This window comes from Orussus abietinus, unplaced genomic scaffold, assembly GCF_000612105.2.
Source record: "Orussus abietinus isolate OABI.00-Male unplaced genomic scaffold, Oabi_2.0 scaffold253, whole genome shotgun sequence".
Classification (NCBI taxonomy): domain Eukaryota; kingdom Metazoa; phylum Arthropoda; class Insecta; order Hymenoptera; family Orussidae; genus Orussus; species Orussus abietinus.
This window is the reverse complement of record NW_019394429.1, coordinates 96,988-103,951: the sequence shown is the minus strand read 5'-3', so window position 1 is coordinate 103,951 and position 6,964 is coordinate 96,988. Positions and strand designations below refer to the sequence as shown.

Here is a 6,964-nt window from a genome sequence, read left to right as displayed (position 1 = left end):
AAAACGTATAAGGAGCCAGTCGTTTATCCACCGACCCGCGTCCTCTACCGCGTCGCCTTCCCAGAAACACCGATACTCCATATAAGAACTCGACAAAGCTAGGCTAATATTTTTAAACCTAAACCTCGAAATTCAATTTATCCGCGAAAGGCACGTTCTTGTCTCGAATTAGTTGAAATTTATCTACTTCTTGGCACGTTCTTTTCCTCCCGTGACACCTTATCCCGCGATTAAGGCACAGCGACCTTAAGGTGAAGTGAAACCTCCTTCAAATCAGCCGATTTGAATACAACACTTTTTTTTAAGGGTATTAGACCAAACTGTCCGAAACTTTGACACATCACTCCTGATCATCTAAGAATTGTCCTGACACATTCAAAATGTCGATTTTTGGACAACATTTTTTAACTCAACCCAGACCAGAACAAAAATGGCGTCGAGCTCTCATATTTCGATCAATATACAATTATCGAAGGCTCTGATATGAGAATCGGAAGGGTCAGGACAATTTTACGAAAATTTAGAACCCTCTGGTAATCGATAAATTCGCATTTGAACGGGATAAAGGCAAAAAAAGTGTTGTATGCGGTTAGAGAAAGCACGAATCCAGAGGATTTCTGGAGTTTTACTTCGATTTCTTGATAGTTATTGTACGAAAACGACAGGTGGAGTATGCCATTTGGTACAATGTTCAATATAATTCGACACAGCTGTCAATATAAAAACGAAAGTCGGCAACGTACGCATTTAGAAAAATCTTTATCGACGTCGATCGAGTTCCTCGACGTGTTTCACTTCACTTTAAAAGGTGATATGAAAGCGTCATTCGACATATCAAAACGTGAAAATACCTACAACCTATATACGTACAAATATGATTCAACTTTTCTCCAACCTGGGTGTACCGAGAGTCATTTGAAACTTCAGCACGGGATTACGAAGTCCCTAAAGAAGAACGCGATGCTTATGAAATTTGATTAGAAAAAAAAAAGAAAAAAAATATGTATTTAGCCTAGGCCAGACCAGGATCACACTTTTTGTGAAAAATGAGATTTCGCGAGTATCGCGCTCTTCCTTAGGGCGTTCATAACCACGTGTCGAAGTTTCAAATGATTCGAGGCACCTAGTTTGGAGAAGAGTTTTATGTGTTGTGACGTAGTACGTTTTTGCCACGCCATGACGACCCCAAATTTCGGCCCGGCTAGCTCGGTCGGTAGAGAATGAGACTCTTAATCTCAGGGTCGTGGGTTCTAGCCCCACATTGGGCGCCATTTGTGACGAAATCGACAAACGATAGGAGGGGAATAGGTTCCGAGCCGGTCGCGCCGCGACGATCGTCGAGGCGGAGATCGTTCGAGCCTAACCTTGGTGTTTATTTGAGATTGTTGAGTTTTGTCGAGAGTTCTCCATTTTTCAGATCGTCGAGTCGTTGAGATTGTCGAGAGTTGTTTGTTTTTTTTGGCCTCCGGGGAGGCCTGGCGCCCAACTTTGTGTCTCGTTCCCGAAACCGGGAAATGTTTGAGTGGCTCGAGTGGATCCGCCTAGACAATCGGGTGACGAGCGATCATCCGGGCACTGCGGGCCCGGAACCCCCCCCTCATTTCGTTTGTCGACTTCGTCACAATGTATAGAAAGACCCTTTCGTATCGCCTTAAGGAGGTTTCCAATGAAAGACCTTCCGCGGAAGACGAAACGCGGAAGCAACGGATCCTATCCGTAGCATACCCACCCAAGCTGCGCGGGGCAAGGAGGCCCAGGTAAGCGATCATCTCCAAAAGGAGTAATTATCGGCGCTTTGGGCCCCAAGGTGGAATACGCACCTGTAGTAGGAAAAGCCCTGAGGCACGTGGAGGTCCATGGGCATGGCGGGGTGGGTGGGCGCGTGGTGGGCCGGCGCGGGCCCGTAGTCCGCGGGCGCGGCAAGGGGCGGCTGCATCATGCCGGCGGCCGCGGCGGCGTGGTGCCCCGCGAGCACTGCCCCCCAGGGGAACCCTGGTCCGGGGGCGCCGGGCCCGACGCTCGCTCCCCCCGCGGCCGCGGCGCCTCCGCCGCCCCCGCCCCCGCCGGCTCCGACGCCGCGGTGCATCAGCCACCCCTCCACCGCGGAAGGTCGGCGCGCTCCTCGGGGGTGATGGTTCTCGTCGCTGCCCTCTTCGCGGGGGCCGCTCACCTCGTCACTGCCGCGACGCCACTCGCGTCGCTCCCCGACGCCCGCGACGCGGCCAGCGTCATCGCCGGGGCGCGCACCACCTGCACTCGCGCACTCGGCACGCGACACTCGCGCGACCGCGACGGCGGCGCCAACGGTGGCGCCGGCACGCGGCTTCGGGGGCGGCCGCCCCGGGGACCGCTGGGTGGACGGGCGCGGGCGCGAGCGAGATCCTCGGTGCCGAGGAGACCAGCGCGCCGGAGAGTGGCTTAGCCTTTGGCTCGGCCATGAATGACGCGGCCCGGCCGCGCCGAGCCGCGGGGGCGGGGCCTCCGAGGAGCCCACGTGACGCGCGGCCCTCTCCCACTCCCGCGCCGCGCGCCCCTCTCGATCGACCCCCGCCGCGGCGCCGCGGCGCCGCAGCGCCGTTCCGCCCATCGGCGGCCGCCGGGAGGCCGCGTTGCCGCCTCCGCCCCCGAGGACGCCCCCGCGGCCGCGGCGTCGCGATCGAACACTTGTTGAGTCGCCGCGTCCTTTTAAGGAGAGCCCTCCTTCTGGCCGAGCGATCTCCACCGGCGGGGAGCGACGACCCCCTGACGCACCTCTTTCGGAACGGCGCGGCATCTCCTACCGCCGGTCGCTGAATCTCCTCCATAAATCCTTACCCCGTCCGAGGGTCAGCGTTGGTCCAAGTCCTCTAGAGATTTTCCAATAAATGGAGATCAAGGGATGCGGAAAACGACATTCGTTGTGTTAAGTCGTGGCGGTGCACGCGAGAGTATGCCGAACCGCAACTGTTTTCATTTGTAAGAATGGGAACTACGGAGAGATCGCGCACCTCGGGACAAGTTTGTGGAAATGTCCTCACGGATCATGGGAGTTTTTACGATGATTCGGATAGGATGATTAACGAATTCGACCTTGCACGTTGGGTTCGATCTTCGTTCGGTTTCGATGTGAACCGTTCGATTGATGTTTTGCTTCTAAGTTGTCTCTTTTGAACGTGAGACTTTAGCGCTGTTCCGGAGGTTTGTCGCTTATTTTATAAAGAAATTTGATTAGTTCGTGGTCCTCTGCATGCGGACGCTTAGATTCCAAAATTTGAACGCTCATTGGTTGTCGAATTACGCGCTGGAGTCGAGGGACCACCCGAAGAGTCAAGGACCACTTCGTTTTTTTTTCCCGAAAAAAAAAACGAAAAGGTGGAGGGCACATGGTCTCACCGTAGGTGATCACTGTCGCCAAAGATCCGACAATGGCCCGCGACGACGCGACGCTAAAGAACTCCGCTTAAGGTGAAGTGAAACACGTCGAGGAACTTGATCGACGTCGATAAAGATGATTTTTCTAAATGCCTACGATGCCAACATTTGTTTTTATATCGACAGCTGTATCGAATTATATTGGGTATTGTACCAAATGGCATACTCCACCTGGCGTTTTCGTATAATAATTATAAAGAAATCGAAGTAAAACTCCTGAAATCCTCTGGATTCGTGCTTTCCGGGGCCCTAATTGACTGCAGAAGGACCTCCTGCGCCATTTGTGATTTCCAGGTCAAATAAATTTTCACTCCGGGACCTCGTATTCCCATCGTTTTGGCATAGAAGCGCATACAACACTTTTTTTGCCTTTATCCCGTTCAAATGCGAATTTATCGATTGCCAGAGTGTTCTAAATTGTCGTAAAATTGTCCTGACCCTTCCGATTCTCATATCAGGGCCTTCGATAATTGTATATTGATCGAAATATGAGAGCTCGACGCCATTTTGGTTCTGGTCTGGGCTGAGTTAAAAAATTTTGTCCAAAAATCCAAATTTTGAAGCAGTGTCAGGACAATTTTTAGACGATCAGCAGTCATGTGTCAAAGTTTCGGACAGTTTGGTCCAATCCCCTTAAAAAAAAGTGTTGTATTCGAATCGACTGATTTGAAGGGGGTTTCACTTCACCTTAAACCCGGATACAATGACTACTCGAATTTAATCAACCCCTAGAATAAAACATTTCCTGCTACAATAATTACGCCGGAATGACGGGACGGAATTATCATTTCTTTTTTTCTAATTAGAATTTCAGCTGAGCGAATGGAAAATAAAACCGGTGCCGTATCCGGGGCGCTAAATCACTCAGGGTCGCGCCTCCCTCGGCCGTTACGAGCGCACAATAAAAAATTTAATCAAAATGCCCTCTTGGTAATTTACAGCTCGTACTCTCAACCCTTGCCGCGGGGGAGGGGGACGGCCAGACGGGAACGCGATCTCTCGTACTTATGCAAACCGATGGCTGGAAGTGGTCGGGGGTGGCAGGAAAAGAACGGCGAACTCCTTAAAAGCGACAGCTTCTGTTTGTTCCCAAGGGATGCTGTAATACTCCCACCCCTCCGGAGAATCCGCTCGTTTGCCAATATTAAAGCGGCGGTTGATCATCATCTTCGGACTGGTCCTGCGAATTAAAAATCCCCCCCTTGGTTCGTTCCGGGTGATATGAAAGAGTCAGCCTATAGGGTAAAGTACGGATAGACGCCACGTTTTCCAGAATTTTAAAAGAAATTAACTTTTAGCGACCTGATGTCCCTGCTTGCATAGCCTCTCCCCTCGGCACTTCATTTACGACGCAACCCCCACGAGGCATACACGTGCGTAGGGTTACGATTGCCTAAAACAATCGGTGCCTCAGATTTGCCCGTAAAGGTTTGTCTGAACTCTAAGCAACTACTGTAAAAGTAGAAAACTAACGCGTAAACTAACCCTAGTAGCACAAAATATTTGTTCTATATTTCCTATATATTTAACGAATATCGTACATTTTGTAAATATTTAGCAGACATTGGAAATATTTGCAAAACGTTTACTTTAGAATATTATCTCTATAATATTTATATAATATTAGCTCCATGTGTTTCCATAATATTTTTCCATAAGATATACAAAACATTTACAAATTTGTACCAATGTTACCGTACGAGAATAATTCGACGTTATATTATATTAATGTATCTATTGATTAACATTCGGTATATATCATGTTGTTCCGGTGTTATGTAACCATAACATAGGGTGTTTGGTGGGGTATATCGTTGCGTGAACGAGAAGGGTAAAATGGTCCAATTAAAGGACAAAAGAGCCGGAATCGGGATCGATGTCCTCGAAAGCACCTCGGACCGGCGTATATCGTAATGGCGGCTCGGTCGAGGCTACAGGTGCGAGTCGTAATAACACGGCAGATTTGCCCTCCGACCTCCCCAACCCCCTGCGCAGCCAGAACTTCACTGGCGCCGCAACGATCGGCCACGCGGAACCACCGCAATCAACGTCCTCGCGTATCAATCGCCACGGAATCATTATCGTGATATTAGGTGGCATTACGGTCTCGCGATGGCCCTTACGCGGCCGGCTGAAACGTGACACGTAACGACGCGATTCTCCCCGGAGGTTTCGCGCTACCCTTTTATTTCGCCGACTCGACCCTAGTACTGGCGTCCCGACTTGCGATTCATCTCGTTCCCGATCTTAAGGTGAAGTGAAACCCCCTTCAAATCAGTCGATTCGAATACAACCCTTTTTTTTGAGGGTATTAGACCCTAGTACTGGCGTCCCGACTTGCGATTCATCTCGTTCCCGATCTTAAGGTGAAGTGAAACACGTCGAGGAACTTGATCGACGTCGATAAAGAAGGTTTTTCTAAATGCCTACGTTGCCGACGTTGGTTTTTATATAGACAGCTGTGTCGAATTATATTGGGTATTGTATCAAATGACATACTCCACCTGTCGTTTTCGTATAATAATTATAAAGAAATCGAAGTATAACTCCTGAAATCCTCCGGATTCATGCGTTCTGGGGCCCTAATTGACTGCAGAGGAATCCCCTGCGCCATTTATGATTTCCAGGTCAATTAAATTTTCACTCCGAGACCTCGTATTACCATTGTTTTGACATAGAAGCGCATACAACACTTTTTTTGCCTTTATTCCGTTTAAATGTGAGTTTATCGATTACCAGGGTGTTCTAAATTGTCGTAAAATTGTCCTGACCCTTTCGATTCTCATATCAGAGCCTTCGATAATTGTATATTGATCGAAATATGAGAGCTCGACGCCATTTTGGTTCTGGTCTGAGCTAAGTTACATTTTTTCCAAAAATTCAAATTTTTAATCAGTGGAAGGACAATTCTTAGATGATCAGGAGTGATGTGTTAAAGTTTCGGAAAGTTTGGTCTAATACCCTTAAAAAAAAGTGTTGTATTCGAATCGACTGATTTGAAGGGGGTTTCATTTCACCTTAAGATGACATGAAAGGCGCTGAGAAATTTAATCCACGGCGATCCTATTCTATTTAATCCATGTCGTATTCTAAATTCTTCGAGCTAGGCCCTGAAACTCTTCATTTTCGATTCTAAGCATCCAAGAAGCGTAAAACATCGAAAACGCGCACGGACCACGCCACGTTGGTTCTAGTACATTATAGGTAAATAAATTTGTTACGAAAAATGATATATCATGAGTTTCAGGATCTACTTTAGGGCCTCCATATTCACGTGGTAAAATTTGAAACGTATCGGTACATCCAATTCGGAGAATACTTTCCCCAACGATTTAACTTCTCATATATATATATATATATGTAGGCTGATTCTTTAGTGTCACCTTAAGATGAGATGAAAAGCGGTGAGAAATTTAATCCAGGTCGATCAATTAAAATTCACTTATACCCTTTTTGGCGATAACGTCTTTTTGAATACCCAAGTGGGAACATTAGGTGGCTCATCCCGTTACCGACATTTATATTTTTGTTGAAGTCTTTTACAGTGTAAATT

At 48.2% G+C, this 6,964-nt stretch overlaps 1 non-coding gene across 1 annotated transcript; it reads left to right on the top strand.

Moving 5' to 3' along the window:
• The first annotated feature begins 1,195 nt into the window (after positions 1 to 1,195).
• Trnak-cuu lies at positions 1,196 to 1,268 on the top strand. The gene has a single exon. It is a non-coding gene; the product is annotated as a tRNA-Lys (tRNA).
• Positions 1,269 to 6,964: the final 5,696 nt, after the last annotated feature.